This window comes from Papio anubis, chromosome 7 (genome assembly GCF_008728515.1).
Source record: "Papio anubis isolate 15944 chromosome 7, Panubis1.0, whole genome shotgun sequence".
Taxonomy (NCBI): Eukaryota; Metazoa; Chordata; class Mammalia; order Primates; family Cercopithecidae; genus Papio; species Papio anubis.
The window spans coordinates 23,691,996-23,711,269 of record NC_044982.1 but is presented as its reverse complement, the minus strand read 5'-3'; positions in this window follow the sequence as shown (position 1 = coordinate 23,711,269).

The window sequence follows — 19,274 nt, the reverse complement described above, 5'->3', positions numbered from 1 at the left end:
AGATAGAAAAACAATTGTAAGAATTGAATCAAACTATGCCTGTTATTGTTAAAACAGCATTCACTTTATTGAATTATTCATAATTTGATTTAATCAAATGGAAAAAAAGCTATATGACATAGGAAGAAATAGCCAAACTACAAATTATGTTTTATCACACAAAAAAATACTAGCTGAAAGGTCATTATAACTTTTAAAAAACTGTTAAATAATGAGTTTTTTAAACTAAAGAATTTGAGTTTCACAGTATTGATACATATTCTTTCATGAAAGATTGCATCATCTTCTCTTTTGCACGCCTTCTGCCTCCTTCCTTTTATCTACCAATTTTAATGCTGATACTTTTCACCTTGTCAGGGATTTTAATATTTATATTTATCATCTAATCACTTTTTCAGTTATTTAATCTTAGTTTGATATTTAAATAAATTTGATACTTGTACCACTTGTATACATCACCTTTCAATTACCTGCTTATTTATTTCAATTCATTATTGTTTGACTTGATTGCCTGCTTATTTATTTCAATTCATTATTGTTTGACTTGATTGCATCCTCAAATAACTTTCTTTTTTCTTCATTTTTTAAAGACCATATGACCTCAATGATACAATAGTCTCATTTTTATTATCTTAAATGTCTAGCTATTGCCTATATGTTATAAAGGGTGCTTGACAGCATGTATTTGTGGGTAACCCATTTGTTTGGTCCCCACCTATGTATGTAGCCATTGACTCTTTATGTTCTTACTATAGATACTATAGAAGAGAAATATGAGGTCAGTCTATTTTTCAACTCTTGTTGGCGACTTGCTTTTCCACCTGGAGGCCTGAACAATACCTTTATTTGTGATGGTATTATTGTTAATGCAGTAAGTTAATGCAGTAAGTTAACCAAATTTTATAACAGTGTTGAGGTAATGACCTAGAACATATTATGCTCCTTTAAAAATACATTCATTATCTGTTTTTTCTTCCTCGATGCCTACATACTGCCTTTCTTACTATTGTTTCTGAAGTTCAATAGCTTAACAACAGGATGTTTTGATGTTGAGTACTCCAAATCATTTTTGTTGTCATACATACAATGTGTGTTTTCACCATATAGATCTAATGACTAATTTCCTAACAATTTTTCCATATTTTATTTCTGAATTTTTTTGTGTTAAATCTTGTATTAGTTAGCTCAGGCTGTCATAACAACATACCAGAGACCAGGCCAACAAAACAACAGAAACTCGTATTCCTCACAGTTCTAGAGGCTGGAAAGTCCAAGATGAAGGTTCAGCATGTTGAGATTCTGGAAAGGGCTGTCCACCTGGCTTGCAGAAGGCTACCTTCTCACTCACTGTGTCCTTACATGGTAAAGGAAGAAAAGGAATGCAAGATTTCCAATATCATATTTTATAAGAGGAGCAATTTTATGTTGGCGGCCACATCCTCATGATTTAATCTCAACTTTATTATCTCTCAAAACTCTATCTCCAAACACGATTGTGAGTTCTATGACTAGAACATACAAATTTTGAAGGGACACAAACATTCAGTCCATAGAAAATATATTGAGATAGATATATATTTTGCACACATACACACACACACAAAATACATATATTTGTCCATTGTGTATATAATAGATACAATATATTCATAACAAATACATTGACTTGTCAATTTCAGGATACAAGTAAACTGTAGGTTACATTGGTTTCCTATGGTCTTTGTATTTGTCATCTTTTCCTGAATTGCTTTAGTCTCTTTTTTCTAACCCTTCACAGCAACTATATCATTTTTTTCTGTGCAATATGTTTTTGATTAAATTAACTAATATTTGGCCATGTCTATTTCGTTATTTGTTGTTTCCAATGCATGATTACTTTGTACTCAATGTTTTCCCTTGGTGCTGCTTTAAAAACAAAATCTCACGCATTTTTCATAATTAATGTTCATTATACACTTATTTCATTGAATTCAAACTATCACCTAATCCTTATCAGATGGTACAATTTTAGAGAACTCTTTTATTGAAGTAGTTTCTATTCCTTTGGTTATGTTTTGCTCACACTACATTTGAAGAGTTGCTAGCTCATTTGGTTTTCATCTTGCTCTTAATATGGGCAGCTAGATTCAGATAACTTTGTGTTCTGACGTAGTTAGGGCAATTCTTTTTGATATCTTGTCTAGCTTATCTAGCTGGACCAATAGGTATGGCCTTAACTTTTCCAAGTCTGCGACATAATATTGCTGATGAAATTATACCTATTGTAATATTTTAAACTTTATGTTTATTTTTCTCTACTTGATTATGAAATGAAGAAGGAACCATTTGTGCATCAGCCTTATTGTTTTTCATCTTTACCCAGCAACTCCAAGGCCATGAAATTAAAGAGTAGTTATTGGTAGGACACAGTTTCCAAGACCCAAAAGGAGGAGATAGCAAGAAGAAATTTCTTATAGGTGAAGGAGAGTTAAGTAAGCTTTAGAGAAAAGAGTAAATTTGAGGTCTTTTTCAAGAACTTGATAAGAAGAAAAGATTTTTAGTTTTAACTGGGTGTATTCTGCAGGCTTTAAGGAACAATAGTAAGTGGCCATGTAAGTTTGATTTCAGTTGTAATGATGAAAATTAATGTATTATGTTTCTGCACATTAACTGACAAGCATAAATAAATAAGAAATAAATGTTTTTTTTTATTAAAAGACATGTGGAAGACTGAAACACATTATATATGTAAATAAATATATGTTAATAATTCATGGTAAACTATATGAACATTAACTTCAGGATATGAGCTTAATTATTTAAAAAATGACATTTATGAACTACGTAAATTGATATCCAATTAACTTGCTGCAGCTATCTTATTAAATGTCAATTAAGTGTATTAACATTCTATACAATTTCATATATCAATATGAATTTAACTGTACCTTTATTGCCATTGTAATTTTGAGTTAATTACATGGTTAGATGATTTATCTTTTGCATAACTATTAAGTCTTAGGCTCTGTTCTTCAAAAAAATAAAATTGGTAGCTTTAAAACTCTGAAAATAAATCTCAAAGCATCACTAATTTTTTGTCTTTACAGAAATATTTGTTTTGAAACAAAAGGCAGATTTCACATGGTTTGTGGTTTCTGGATAGCATTTTCTACTCTTTTTAAAAATAAAATATGAAGCACCTACATAATGCATCATTAAAGCTATTATTAGGTCTTTCAAATTGTTTTTATTTGCTATTCCGATTTTGATTACTGCCTGTCTAATTATAGGAAGATTTTCTGATAACTGAGAAATATCTTAATAAAACAGGATATAATATACCCGATTAAAACACATACATTTTGATTATTTTGATAAAACAAGTTTTATTTTGCTCCAACAATTCCCTGAATGTCTATCATGGTATCAGTCACTTACCAAGTTTGAAGTAGTTGAAAAAATTATGGGTTTTATAATCAGATAATTTGGGGATCAAGTATCTCTCATACCAGTTTATATTTCTTTGGCTGGAGAAATGGATAACGTTTATGCCATTTTAGCCTGTTTCCTTATTGTCAAAATATGAGTAACTACTGCATATTGTTGTGCTGAATATTAAGTCTAAGTATATGCATGAAAACATAATACTATGAATAATAGGTATGAAAATCCATAATCAGTAAATACTTGCTTTTATTTCTATCATTTCTAAATTTTGGATTTTTGAAACTACTCCATTGATTGGTACATACCACAAGCCTACTCCCAAATAATTTTACATGTGATTTACGAATGGGATGCATCTCAGGGCAACTATTAGTCTAAAAATCTGCACATGAAAGATAAATTAGTTATATAAATGTGAGCATGTATAGGATCATTGTCTTGTCTCATTTACCTTGTTAAAATAAAATATAAATGATGAGTGATTCACTCCATACTTGTACAAAACAAGAACCTCTTAGGCATATATTTGCTTATGGTTCAAGTGCTCACAAATTGATAAATCCAAATTCAAAATATTGAGAAAAGAGATGCCAGAGAATCAATTCCTGGCTCTGGGCTGAAAGATGGCCATTCAGCAGAGGCCTGAAAGTAAATTTGGCGGTGGGACTTTTTGCTTTTCTGCTTTAGTTTCACATAGCTCAGTGCTCTCGGCAATGTGACCTGGTTACCACGTTGTTGTGTGAAATTTCGAGGTATGTTTCAATTGTAGAACCACTTTTTCTATTAGCTATTCTCATTAACTCTGTCTAATGCCATTTTTCCATCTTATCAACCTTCACATTTCTTCCTTGTGAAAAAAAATGATGAGTGGCAGACTCTTCACCTTTCCTCCCCTTTCTCTGCCTACGCAGTGATGACCACCTCCCTGCTTGACAACGTCACTTGTTACTTTGCTAATCTCTGCCTGTTTAAGTCTGCTCTAAAACCTCCAATAAAATCACCTATAAAGCCATCAGTTGTCAGGTACAATAATGAATGCCCATGGAAATAAAATCACCCTGATGAAATAGAAGGAAACTTAAAATCCTTGCCCATGTGCTTCCAATTAAAAATTTTTCCTCTGGCTTACCATTATTTATAGCACTGTTAATGATGGAATTCACATGGAAATAAATGTATTTCTTGTCAGTGATAATTCATGAGGCCCATGAGCGTATAAGCGCCTCAAACAGAACATCCTAGGTGGTGGTTTGAGACTGAGGGTCACTGGGGACTGATGTAGAAGGCCGGGAATGGATTTCACCTGCAGTTTCACAATGGCCCTGTTGAGCTCTGTGTCTGACTGATAAAGATGAACAATTGTGACCACCAGAGGAAATTCGTAGAACAATTGCAATGTGACTCTGCAATATCAAAATTGCAATATGTATGGATGGCGACCCTTTCCAGTCAACTGAGCAATGAAAATAAGGTTGCTGCTAGTGGTCAGAACACCAGCATTTCGATAAAAAGCTTTTTTAGCACCTCTAGGCTACATGGCAGGTAGGTAGCAGGCAGAAGACTGAATTGGAAGTTGTTAGATTTTTATTTTCTAAGATTTAATAGCCTAAGGTCATATTTTACTTCTTCCCAGAGTTCTCAAGTTTGATAGGAATTTCAAGGATTTCTCCCCATTTCATGGACACAAAAGATATTTATGAAAAGAGAAGGACATTATTAGTCCTAATGACAGTGTTCATGCATTGACTGCATCTTCAGGCACTTTATATATTTACAGCTCACAAAACAGCTTTGCAATGTACACATTTTTTTACAGTGATTTTATATGTGAGAAAACTGTACCTGAGAGATTAAACACTGAGTAAGCTATTATCCAAACAGACCTATTTGTCTCTCGAACTCAGATTCTTTGAGCTATACCATTCTGCTCATGAGTTAATTGACTAACTCATGAGTTCATATTTTCCATATCATTACAGATCTCATTCCTATTAACTTATGTCCCCAAATCTCCAAAATTTTCTTGCATAATTACATTAATACTATTTTTCTGGAGAAGTCTGTAGAAGTTTAGTCGCTCAAGAGTATTTCCTTCTGTGTTGTCAGGAATATCTTTTTGTTGGTATACTCCATACATTCTCTAAATTATCTGATTTTCATTCATTTTGACTGCTGAAATCATCTATTAGTATTAATTAGGAATGAATACATGAATGCTATGTCTGCTATTGCATACCTGATATGGAATGGTAAGGTAAACATTTGCTGCCTCAAGTACTTCAAGTTCCTATATCTTTGTTTTGAAATGTTTAGTGAGTTGAAGTTCTCCTGCATTTTGCATCCTATTTTTCTTTTTTTCCACACACAAACACAGATTTGTTTGAGTAACCAGTTCTCTAAACTCTAAATATATTAGGAATAATTAAAGCAATGATGATTGTGCCAGTCAAAAGTTTTAATGTACATTCGTAATTTATTGAAATCACCTGTTGTGTTTCATTAAATCATCCTTCAAACACTACCGCTATCTCTTGTTTTTTAAAATAATTAACAGTTGTTCTATTGAAGTTGCTAAAATCTTGCTCAATTTATGTTATACATTTTCAACACAGCCTTTTTTCTTACCTTTAATTATTTTTAAAATGATTTTTGTAGCATTTCAATTTTTAAACCCATTAAATATTTCCCTTAAATAATAGATTTTATCCAATAGTATTTAGTAAATTATACACATTTCTTAACAATGGTGAGCATGTCTAAAATTCCAGAAAAGCCTTATTATATCTAAGTTACTCTGTGTTTAATTGATTAGAAAACATTATGTATCCATAATTAACTCTTCTTACTATGTATAAATATTGGGATATTTCCTAAGAGAACTCAGATATATATTTGCTTATCTCTCTAGCAAGTGGGAAGGCTGAAACTGTCTACTGCCTCTTGATTCTGACAGTTGTGGAACCCCTAAATCTGTTTCCTTTAGGCCTCCTGGAGAAACTCTACTGTTGCTTGGATTAATATAGGCCAGTATCTAAGGTATCTTATACTGAAGTAACCTAAAGAAAGTGTTTGCATATTTTTGCCAAAATCATGAAAAAATGATTTCTCTTTGACTGAAGCTTTTATTTACTGCAGGAACTTATTGCTGATCCTGTGGAAGGGTTTTCAGAAATTTATTTTCTTTGTTCTAAGACCACCACCTTTCTTTTTTAAAAGTCATTTTCCGTGCCCTTTGAATAATCCAATCACTCTGTTATTTCTTAGGTTGCTATGATGACACATTCCTGGATTCCAGTCTTCCTACATTTTTAGGCATGCAACATAGAGGCAGGGGATAAAGTCCAGTGGATGAATTTTTCAATAGTGAAGGTGACTAGTAAAACCTTCCCCAGTGTTTTTTCTATAGCATAGGAGGAGCATTTATAGTTTTCAACAGAGTTTTAAGGGGATTTGTGAATCAAAATAGAACAAAATGGTCTTTTATGCAGGTGTTTAGGCATATTATAAATAGGTTGACTTCCACTGCCACTTAAAATTTAATAGAGAAACCATAAAGCATGTAGAAGATAATATAGGAGAATATCCTTATGATATGGAGTGGACAAATATTTCTTAAATGGAGCAGAATTCACAAAAGAAAGGTTTGATAAGCTGGATGTAATTAAAGAAAGGAATTAAGAATTCCTTTCCATCAAAATAAACTATTCAGAGAAATAAAATGCAAAGCAGAGAAAGAAAATGTTTGCTATGCACACATCTGACAAAAGACTTATATCCAGTATTTATAAAGAATATCTTTAGAGCAATAAGAAAAAGACAAAAAATACTTTATAGAAAAAAACAAACAAGAAAAATAGCACAGGCAGTTCACAAAAGAACATATGTAGAAGGTCAACACACATATGTGAAGTGTATTGGTCCTTCTCATGCTGCTAATAAAGACATACATGAGACTAGGTAATTTATAAAAGAAAGAGGTTTAATTGACTCACAGGTCCCTATGGCTGGAGAGGTCTCAGGAAACTTACAATCATGACAGAAGGGGAAGCAAACATGTCCTTCATATGACGGCAACCAGGAGAAGTGCTGAGCAAAAGGGGGAAAAGCCACTTATAAAATCATCAGATCTCATAAGAATTCACTCACTCTCACTAGGGCAGCATGAGGGTAACCATCCCCCTTATTAAATTACCTCCCATCAGGTCCCTCCCACGATACATGGGGATTATGGGAAATGCAATTCAAAATAAGATTTGGGTGGGAACACAGCTAAATCATACCATAAAGTTTTACAAAATAGTACTTCATTAGAGAAATGCCAATTAAAAGGCAATGATATCAAAGACATACCAGTATACGCTCATCAGAATTGCCAGCTCAGTCTCCTGAGTCTAGTATCATCATCACACCTCTCTAGCTGACCACAGGACCCCGGAGGCCAGAAGTGATGCTGTCAAGTGTGAGTCTTTCATGGTCTTTCTGGCACTCTGCTCTGTTTGGGTTACAGAGCTGTCCTCATCGTGGTGCTCTCCACTGACCCGAGGCTTGGACACCAAACTCCCCCACCGTAATGATCAAGAAGGTATCATCTGCCATGTCCATCCAAGACCTGCCATCTCCTGATATGCAACAGGAAAGCTTCTCTGAGACTCATTTTTTTCTCATCTGTAAACTGACTTGACATTTGTATCTACCAAGTTTCATGTGAGGCTTAAATGTAATAAAACATGTTAAACCAAAAAATAAAAAATAAATAATTGCTTAAATTAAACAAACAAACAAAAAATAAATAAATAGACAATAGACAATATTAAGTGTGTTGACTAGCATGTTGAACAATTGCAGGTCTTAATAATTAAGGGTAAATTAAATGTTACAAATACTTCTGAAAACTTGCTTCCAGTATCTATTAAAATAACATGTCACCTAATATTTTGTACACACACACACACACACACACACACACACACTCGCACAGGATAAATTCTAAATTGTAATGTGTCTGTGTTTCAGTCAACTGGTATATCCATATATATGCATTGAAAGATACAAAGAAGAAAGTCAACAGCAGCATCATTTATATTGGCCCCAATTTTGTCAAATTTTCCAATGCTCCTCACAAGTGAATTGGATACATAAATTGTTGTATATACAATGAAGTACTGTACATCAATTAAAAACAACAAATTACTCCTATTCGTAAGAACAGAGATAAACCACACACATGATTTTGAGTCTGAGTGAAAGAAGTCACTGATGAACGAGTACAAATGGCTGCTATTAAGATGTATTACTCGAGTGAGATGGTATCTCATTGTGGTTTGGATTTGCATTTCTCTAATGATCAGTGATGTTGAGCTACTTTTCATGCATTTGTTGGCTGCATGTATGTATTCTTTTGAATAATGTGACAATTCCTCAAAGACCTAGAGGCAGAAATACCATTTGACACAGCAATCCCATTACTGGGTATATTCCCAAAGGAATGTAAATCACTCTATTATAAAGATACATGCATGTGCATGTTCATTGCATCATTATATAGATAATATTATATATATATATAATGTTTTATATATATATATAATGTTATTCATCATGAATAACATTAGCAAAGATGCTGAATCAATCTAAATACCCAACAATGATAGACATAGACAGGATAAGGAAAATGTGGTACATACGCACCATGGAATACTGTGCAGCCATACAAAGGAACAGGGTCATGTCCTTTGCAGGAAGGTGGATGGAGCTGTAAGCCGTTATCCTCATCAAACTAATGCAGGAACAGAAAAACAAACACCAGATGTTCACACTTACAAGTGGGAGCTGAATGACGACAACACGTGGACGGGAGAGCAACACACACAGAGGCTTGTAAGGATAAGGGAAGGGAGAGCATCAGAAAGAATAGCTAATGGATGCTGGGCTTAACACCTATGTGATGGAATGATCTGTGCAGCAAACCACCATGACACACGTTTACCTATGCAATAAATCTGCACAACCTGTACATGTATCCCTGAGCTTAAAATAAAAGTTAAAAAAATATGCATATGTATGTGTGTATATATAAACTTACATATGTGTATATATATGCATATATATATACACACACACACACATATATATATGTAGCTATAAAACCAAGAAATTAATCCACAGTGGTAAAAGCCACAATGGCACTTTTATTTCATTGGGTGGGCAATGACCATGGGAGGCTATGAGGCTGAGTGCTGGGCTGCTGGAAATGTTATACATATTAATCTTGGTGGAAGTTGTCTAAGTGTGCACACTTTGTAAAAGTTAAACTGTACAAGTGATATTGGTGTACTGTATGTGTTACACTTCAATAAAATAAAGTTAAAAAAATAAACACTAGACAAATAAAGACAATATCTAGCAAGGAGCATAGGAAGTTCCCAAGGGAAAACTATTTTTCTCAGTTTTGTAATTGCTGTATGGGCAGAGCCAGATTAAATATGACTAAAGTAACACTATCTAGCTATAATTTGAAGAAACCACTTTGAGAAAAACAAATATATTTATTCCTGTTCATTCTGCCATTTTACTTTCTTTTTTTCCCCCTTCCACCTTTGATTTTAGGTTCAAGGGGTATATGTTCAGGTGTGTTCCATGGATAAGTTGCCTGACATGGGGGTTTGGTGTAGAGATTATTTCATCATCCAAGTAATGAGCATAGTACCTGATAGGTAGTTTGTTGATCCTCACCTTCCTGCCACCCTCTACCCTCCAGCAGGCCCCGATGTCTATTGCTACTTTCTTAGTACCTATGGGTAGTCAGTGTTCAACTTTCACATTGAACGTCAGCAAGTTTCCTGCTCTGTAAAGTCACATAATATTATCTACTTTATAGGATTATTAGGGAAATTCAGTGATATAATGCAATACAAGTTCTTATCACAGTGCTTTCCTGATATCGTAGCACTCACATATGCTAAATATCATTCCTATTATTACAATCATTATTATTATTATTATTATGTAGACAGAGTCTCACTCTGTCACCCAGACTGGAGTGCAGTGGCACAATCTCAGCTCACTGCAAGCTCTGCCTCCCAGGTTCACATCATTCTCCTGACTCAGCCTCCTGAGTAGCTGGGACTACAGGCGCCTGCCACCACTCCTGGCTAATTTTTTGTATTTTTAGTAGAGACAGGGTTTCACCATGTTAGCCAGGATACAATCATCACTATTTTTATCTATATTAGCATTGTAGGCACTGATTCGATTTTTGTCCATTATGAAATTTAAAGGTCAATTTTAATTGAAAATTCTGGTCCTTTTTCTTACTTTCTCCTATGCATTACAAATTTCCTTCTAAATGTGTTGTGAGACATAGTTAGAAAATTATTTTGGGTTTTGTAAAACACAGTTAATAAAATGTCCTGTAAGACTGTTTTTAAGAATGCACACACATTTTTTATAGTATCATCTGTTATTGTTTAGTATTTTCTCTAAACATGTAAGCATTTTTGAACTAGGACCAACCAACGGTACAAAACCAACCAACCAATGTAATTTGATTACTTATTTAGAGCAGTTTTTAATGTCCTGATAATTAATTTAAATGTATACCCTACAAATCTAGTTTTGGTCAACCTCTTTGGCTATATTAGTGTCTACATTTGAAGCACAAAGCAAAACAATGACTCTTTTGTGTTGGGGTCAGGCCCCCCAAAATCTGGTCATAAACTGGCCCCAAAACTGGCCATAAACAAAATCTCTGCAGCACTGTGACGTGTTCGTGATGGCCATGACGCCCACATTGGAAGGTTGTGGGTTTACCGGAATGAGGGCAAGGGACACCTGGCCCATCCAGGGCAGAAAACAGCTTAAAGGCATTCTTAAACCACAAACAATAGCATGAGTGATCAGTGCCTTAAGGACATGCTCCTGCTACAGATAACTAGCCCAACCCATCCCTTTATTTCAGCCCATCCTTCGTTTCCCATAAAGAATACTTAATCTATAGAAACAATGCTAATCACTGTCTTGCTGTCAATAAATACGTGGGTAAATCTCTGTTCGAGTTTCTCGGCTCTGAAAACTGTGACACCCCTGATTTCCCTTCCACTGCACACCTCTGTATTTCTCTGTGTGTGTCTTTAATTCCTCTAGCGCCACTGGGTTAGGGTCTCCCTGACCGAGCTGGTCTCGGCACTTTTGTAGTAATGTAATTCATCTCTAGCACTTTGATTTTTTTTTCAGAATGAGTTGTATTTTGTCAAATAATATGGTCCCTTTACTTCAGTTTCACATCTTTATTCATAGGAGATGGATTTTTAAGACTGCAGAGTCAGTTGATATTATAATACAGTGGTCAATCCTCACGTTGCCCAGGAGAACACTGTGGTCCAGAGATGCTTAGAACTTGCTTTGAGTCACTTTTTATAAGATAGATACAGACCTAGAACCCAGGTCACCTGAATCCAGATCCCTTGCTCTGTTAATTGCTCCATGTCGCTCTAGTATACCCTCTCTGTGATGGGAATAACAAGACAAATGTTCAAAGAGACAAATAGAAGAGATCCATCAATATGTTGCATTTCTTGAAATGAATATCTAACTCAGAGAGGTTTGTATCTAGCAAGCTGTGATCTTAACACAAACTAGAAGGCTAAAATCAATGCAGCCCTACCTTGCTTAAACCATGAATTAGCCATATGGCAACATAAATATTAAAGTTGTTAATCACTTACATAGACCCATCATCTCTTATCAGGGCTTCTTATTGTCAGAAGGTTTTACTACCAACTGTTTGAAGGACGATTTTCTTCTTTGGAAATTTCAAAGGCATTGAAAGAGAGCATTTCATGTAATTGCATGAGATCTTTGTGGTATTTCTATGCTAGAGAAGATAGGATCTCCAGAATAAATACATTAAGTATCAGACAATGAAGGGGTGAAGCCAAATTTTCTGTAATCACAGTTCTTTCTAAAGTCATATATCCCCTATAAATGAGATAATAAAGTAACTCACATTGGTTCCTTCCATTCCCTGGAGTTTAAAGTGTATTAATGGCTGTCGGATTCAGAATAAATACACTGGCTGCAAAAATCATTATGTGAGTTTTATTTTCCAAGTATCAATTTGGTTTCTAAGCACTCCAATAACTTACCCTTAATTTCCAGATTGGAGCTTCTGAGAAAAATAGTTAACATTTGGGGCATCATTTATTTTCCCCCCTCTTATGATAATGAAATGTGAATTTAGCAGCTGAGTTTATCGAATTTGGCATTAGAGCTGATTCATCTCTTAAAAAAACATATTTTACATATTGAATTTCATCCTTTTAGGGATAACAAACAATAAAAAGTACAATGAAGAAATTAGTTTGAATGGGTGAATGAATGAATAGACCCTTTCTTCTCTTTATTGAATTTAATAGTATCATGTAAACCCCACCCAGTCCCTCTGCTAAGATTTTACACTCAGAGTTAGTGAGCATAGTTGTTAAACCAAATTACATCCTTCCCGGGACAAATGTTTAAATTTCCTCATTTTTAAGTTTGCATACACTGGGACTTTTATATTTCAATATGCCATAAGTGGGAAAGGTCAGAAACGGAGGTTGAATTGTTGGGATATTAAGAGCAGCGTGTGTTATCTACATGCCTGACTGTGTGTGGATCCTAAGCATGACTTGCTGACAAAAATGCATTTTGTATCACTAAATCTCACTTCCATTGACATGAAAGGAATGAACTGGCAAGAGTGAGAAAAAGACAAACTGCAGCTCATAACTGTAACAGATCAACAATTCATACTCAAAGTCCAAGGTCTTGTAAAGTGGTGAAAATATTCACAAAAGGTTAGTTTTTACACTCAACAAGCAATCATTGTGTTTCAACCACTTGTGTAGGTTTTTGTTTTTGTTTTGTTTTGTTTTGTTTTTTGGTAGTTTATTGTTTTTCTTTCTCAAATCTCCTTTTCTACTCAGGCAAGTCATAAAACAATGCATCATTTTATTGCCTTTGTCTCTTTTTTTTTTAACTTAAGTTCTTCCCTTTCTATATTCATACCTTCTTTCTTTTCTTCTTCCTACCTTCCCTTTCTTCTGATTTTTGTAATTGTAACATAATTCCATAATTGCTGAAAGGCTAGAATAATTAAATAAGTATTTATAGTCTCATTTCTCAGAGACAATAACAGATAATATTCTAATATAGTTACTTTCAAAATGTTCTTTTTATTGTAAATGTTTGTTGAGTACAGAAATATAAAGAAATAAATTAGTTAAGATCATAGTATATACAGATTTCATGACTTATTTTTACTTTATATGTATTTTAGATTATATACTTAAAATTAGTTTTCAAAGTTTACTTTTTTCTTAGTTCTAAAAATAATGATATTGATTTACTGATGTTCCAAGTTGTGATAATAAGTTTTTTGCCTTGTTTTGAGTCAAACTAAAGTTTATGAAATATATTACTTACATGAATATACACATTAACGCTGCACATTTTTTCATAAATGTGAATTTAACTCACTTGTGACAGTGATAATCTTGAGCTACTACTAAATTAAATATGAAATTTAAGATACTTCAGGTGGAGGATGTATACTCTACAGGCATACCTTGGAAATATTGCAGGTTCATTTCCAGACCACTGCGACAAAGCAAATATTACAATAAAGCAAGTCACACAATTTTTTGTTTTCCAGTGCATATAAACATTGTGTTTATACTGTAGTCTGTTAAGTGATCAGTAGCATTATGTCTAAAAAACAGTGTATATACCTTAATTACAAAATACTGTATTGCTAAAAAAAGCTAACAATCATGTGAGCCTTTAGTGGGTTGTAATCTTTTTACTGACAGCAGGTCTTGCCTCCATGTTAAAGGCTGGTGACTGATGAGGGTGGTGGTTGCTGAAGATTGGAGTGGCTGTGACAATTACTTAAAATAAGACAACAATAAAGTTTGCCACATTTATTGACTCTTCTTTTCATGAAAGATTTCTCCATAGCATGCAAGGCTGTTTGTTATTTGGTATTTTACTCACAGTAGAACTTCTCTCAAATTTGGAGTCAGTCCTCTCTAACTCTGCCACTGCTTTATCAATGAAGTTTAGGTGATATTATAAATGCTTTGTTGTCATTTCACCAATATTCACAGCATTGTCACCAGGAGTAGATTGTCCTCAAGAAACTACTTTCTTTGTTCATCCGTAACAAACAACTCTTCATTCATTTAAGTTTTATCATGAGATAACATCAATTCAGTCACATCTTTAGGCTTCACTTCTAATTCTTGTTCTTTTGCGATTTCTATCACATCTGCAGTTACTTCCTCTACTCAAGTCTTGAGCTCTTCAAAGTCATCCATGAAAATTGGGATCAACTTTTTCTAAAATCCTGTTAAGGTTGATATTTTGACCTCCCATGAATCATGATTATTCTTTTTTAAAATTGACAAGTTATAATTGTACATATTCATAGGGTAAATAGTGATATTTTAAAACATATATAGTGATCAGATTTGGGTAATTAACACATTCATAATGTAAGGCATTTATTATTTCTTTATGTTGGGAATAAATAATCTTAATAGCAGCTAGAATGATGAAAGATCCAGGAGGTTTTCAATTGACTTTTCCCAGATCTATCAGAGGAATCAATATCTATGGTAGTTATGGCCTTATAAAATGTATTTTTTAAATAACAGGATATGAAAGTCAAATTTATTCTTTGATGCATGGGTCACAGGATAGATGTTGTGTTAGCAAGCATGAATACATTAATCTCCTCATTCATTTCATCAGAGCTATTGAGTGACCTGGTACATTGTCAATAAGCAGTAATATTTTAAAATAAACTTTTTTTCTAAGCAGTAGGTCTTGAAACTAGGCTTGAAATATTCAGTAAACCATGCTGTAAACAGGAGTGCTGTCGTCTAGGCCTTGTGTTTTCCTCTATAACATACAGGTACAGTAGATTTAGCATAATTCTTAAGGACTTAGAATTTTTGAAATGGTAAATGAGCATTGGCTTCCACTAAATGTCACCAACTACAGTTAGTCCCTAATGAGAGAATCAGCCTGTCCTTTGATGCTTTGAAGATAGACATTGAATTCTCTCTAGCTATGAAAATTCTAGATGGCACTTTCTTTCAATATAAGGTTGTTTTGTCTACATTGAAAATGTGTTGTTGAGTGTAGCTACCTTTCCGCAATTGTCTTAGTTAGATCTTCTGGATAATTTGCTGCAGCTTCCACATCAGAACTTGATGCTTCACCTTGCACTTTTATGTTATAAAAATGCCTTAGACAGGGCACAGTGGCTAATACCTGTAGTCCCAGCATTTTGGGAGGCAAAGGTGGGCAGATCACTTGAGGTCAGTAGTTCAACACCAGCCTGGCCAACATAGTGAAACCGTCTCTACTAAAAATACAAAAACTAGCTGGACATGGTGGTGTTTTCCTATAGTCGCAGCTACTTGGGAAGCTGAGGCAAGAGAATCACTTGAACCTGGGAGGTGGAGGTTGTAGTGAGTCAAGATCATGCCACTGCACTCTAGCATGGGTAACAGAGCAAGACTCAGTCTTAAGGCAGAAAAAAAAAAAAAAAAAAAAGACTTATTTCCTCAAACCTCATGAACCAAACTGCTGGCTTCCAAGTTTTCTTTTGCAGCTTCATCATTTCTCTTCATTTTCATAGACTTGAAGAGAGTTAGGGCCTTGCTCTAAATTAGGCTTTGGCTTAAGGGAATGTTGTGGCTGGTTTGATCTTCTATCCAGATCATTTAAAACATTTTTCACATCCGCAATAAGGCTTTTTTGCTTTCTTATCATTCATGTGTTCATTGAAGTGGCACTTTTAATTTCCTTCAAGAACTTTTTCCTTTGTCCTCACAACTTGGCTAACTGTTTGGCACAAGAGTCCTAGCTTTCAGTCTATTCGGGCTTTTGACATACTTTCCTCACTAAGCTTAATTATTTCTAGCTTTTGATTTAACATCAGAGATGGGGTGACTCTTCCTTTCACTTGAACACTTGGAAACCATTGTAGGGTTATTAATTGGCTTAATTTCAATGGCATCTCGGGGAATAGAGAGGCCCAAGGAAGAGAGAGATAGGGGAGTGGCCAGTAGGTGGAGCAATCAGAACACACACAGCATTTACTGATTAAGTTCACCATCTTATATGGGTGCAGTTTTGGTGCCCCAAAGTAATTATATTATTAACACCAAAGGTCCCTGATCACAGATCTCCATAATAGATATAATATTGATTAAACGTTTAAAATATTGTAAGAACTACCAAAATGTGACAGAGAGACACAAAATTAGCACATTCTGTTGGAATAATGGTGCTGATAACTTGCTTAATGCAGGATTGCCACAAACTTTCAATTTGTGAAAAACAAAATATCGCCAAATCACAATACAGCAAAGTGTGATACAAGGAGGTATGCTTGTATTTACTGAGGCTAGTTTTTTTCTAATTACTTTCTCTCTTCTTCTATACAATATATTATGCATAATATATATTACATATGTTATATATATTACATATATTATATATATACAAATATATATTCTGAAACACAGACCTGATGTAACACACTTCTCTATATGCCTCATGTTCTTTGTAAATTAGAGCATTCATATATTATATTGTCTAATAAATGGTTTCGCTGTTTAAATATTCCATGGTGGTTCCTTCTTGCCTATTGGATGTTTCTCAGAGAGAGAGTACAATGCCCTTTAACTTTCAGTAGTATGAAACTACTTAAGATTCTCTAAACATGCAATGTATCTTCATATTGCTATAGATTCCTCAAAATCAAAGTGTTTCATCACAAAAATCCTTGACCTTGTGCTCTTCCCAAACTTTCCTTTTCCAGTGCACGTACACATAGACACACTCATATATAAGATTGTTTTTCTATTTAGTGAAATGTGCTAAATCATTCATTGGAGTTCAAACTCTGTATTATCTTCTCAGGGATGGCTATCCTGCCCAACTACCCAACTACAAGAGGGGCAGTTTTTCTTTGGAGATATGTTTATATGATATTAATCACCACAAGGTTTAGCCACTTCATAATCTGTGCTTTTGGGGGGTAAGAACTTTGCCTCACTTACTGTGCATCAGACTTTGCAATAGGACATAGGATTTTTACTGGATGAGTAAATAAGTTAATGTGATCAATGTATATACTTAAGACACAGAACAAAAACCTTTTACCTCTAGATGGAGAAAATGATTAAAAAAAACACACACACACTAGATTGAGTTAAAGAAAAATAAAGGACAATTATTTGAACAATGTGAATGTGATTTAATACATGCATCTGGGTTTATAAGAGAGCTATAATACAGTGACTGTCTTGTATAAGGGGCAGAAACAAGACAATGGTGAATGTGCTAGTTTTCAAGAGGTTAATGAGAAATCATGACCTACAGTTAAGTGGTCATAGTTCAACTACTACTTGAATGTATCTAAGCCCCCAATTCTCCAGGCTCTAGCGAATTGCATTTTCAACCAGAAACAATGCTCATTAGCGACAAAAGAGCTTATGAAAATACCAGATTTTTTACCCAAATAAAAATTCGATTTAAAAAGTAAGGCACTAAATTTAAAAAAATGCATGTATCCTCAGTACTTGTATTTTTCTATTTTCAAAATGCTTGTGGTCACTTTTTAGGGAAAAAGCAAGAACATTTAGGCAGAAATGTATAAAACTGGAAAGAAGAAAAATAGTCACAAGGTTAAAAAGTTAGAAAAAAGCTGAAGGGAAACCAACACAGCTGCCTAGAAGCATGGAGAAAAGCCTTTTGGGAATCTATAATAAATGAACATAGGTGATTAAATTTAATTCAGTAGTTGATGGTTCCTAGGGGCCAAGCCTGCCTCTCAGTACATAAAATATATAACACTATGTTGGCTTAAACATCCGCTGCCAGGCTATAAGAAACACACTTAATTCCACCTCTAACCATCTTTCACATGAGAAGTAATTTATTAAAGTCCTTGCCCTTTCCTTTGCTATACAGCTTGGGTTGCCTGTTTCTCCTCTATCATAATGATATCATTTTCCCCTAGAAATGGTGGTTTTCTCAAAGAGATTTCCATGGGCAAAGAATGAGGCAGAATGCTTTATCATTCTTTTATTACTGTGGCCTTCAGCATATTCGTTAAAATTACATAAAAATGAGAACTATCATTATTTCACTCAGTCAACAGTTTTTGAGTCCCTACTATGTGCCAGGCCATAAGGACATAGAATTGGAGAGTTGAATAAGGCAATAACTGGACCCTGGGCGAGTTTACATTTTAGAGGGAAGAGTGATATGAAAAAAAAAAAAAGAAAAAAATAGTATAACTCTAATGAGAGGAGAAATTCTGTCTTTGTGTGCTGGATTCTGAATGATCAACCACAAAAATACCTAGAGAATTTTTTGGCTGGTTTCATGTTGTAGCTGTTTGTCCGTTTTTCTTCAGAAAAGTGGAGAGAAATGGGTGAGGATTTTACACTGCCTAGATAATTAGAAAACCTAAATCCAAAGGACATAACCTAGTTACTGTTACTGCAAGACAAAGATGCTTCTCGAACAACTGATTTGCATGTTATGAAGAGAGGGACTCTGCTTCCTCATGACATGGCATATAGAATCACAATGGGTTTCTTAGATTTTAAACAGTTCTTATCAGTAGTTATCCCGGCCCGCGGGATCGTCGAAGCAGGCCCTGGAGGGGGGAGTGGGAATTTGGGGGACAAGAGACACGAGAAATGGAGACAAGACAGTGCTCTGATCAAGTCTCGTTTAATGGCGGTAATGCAATGCCTTATATACACTTGGAGGGGAAGGGG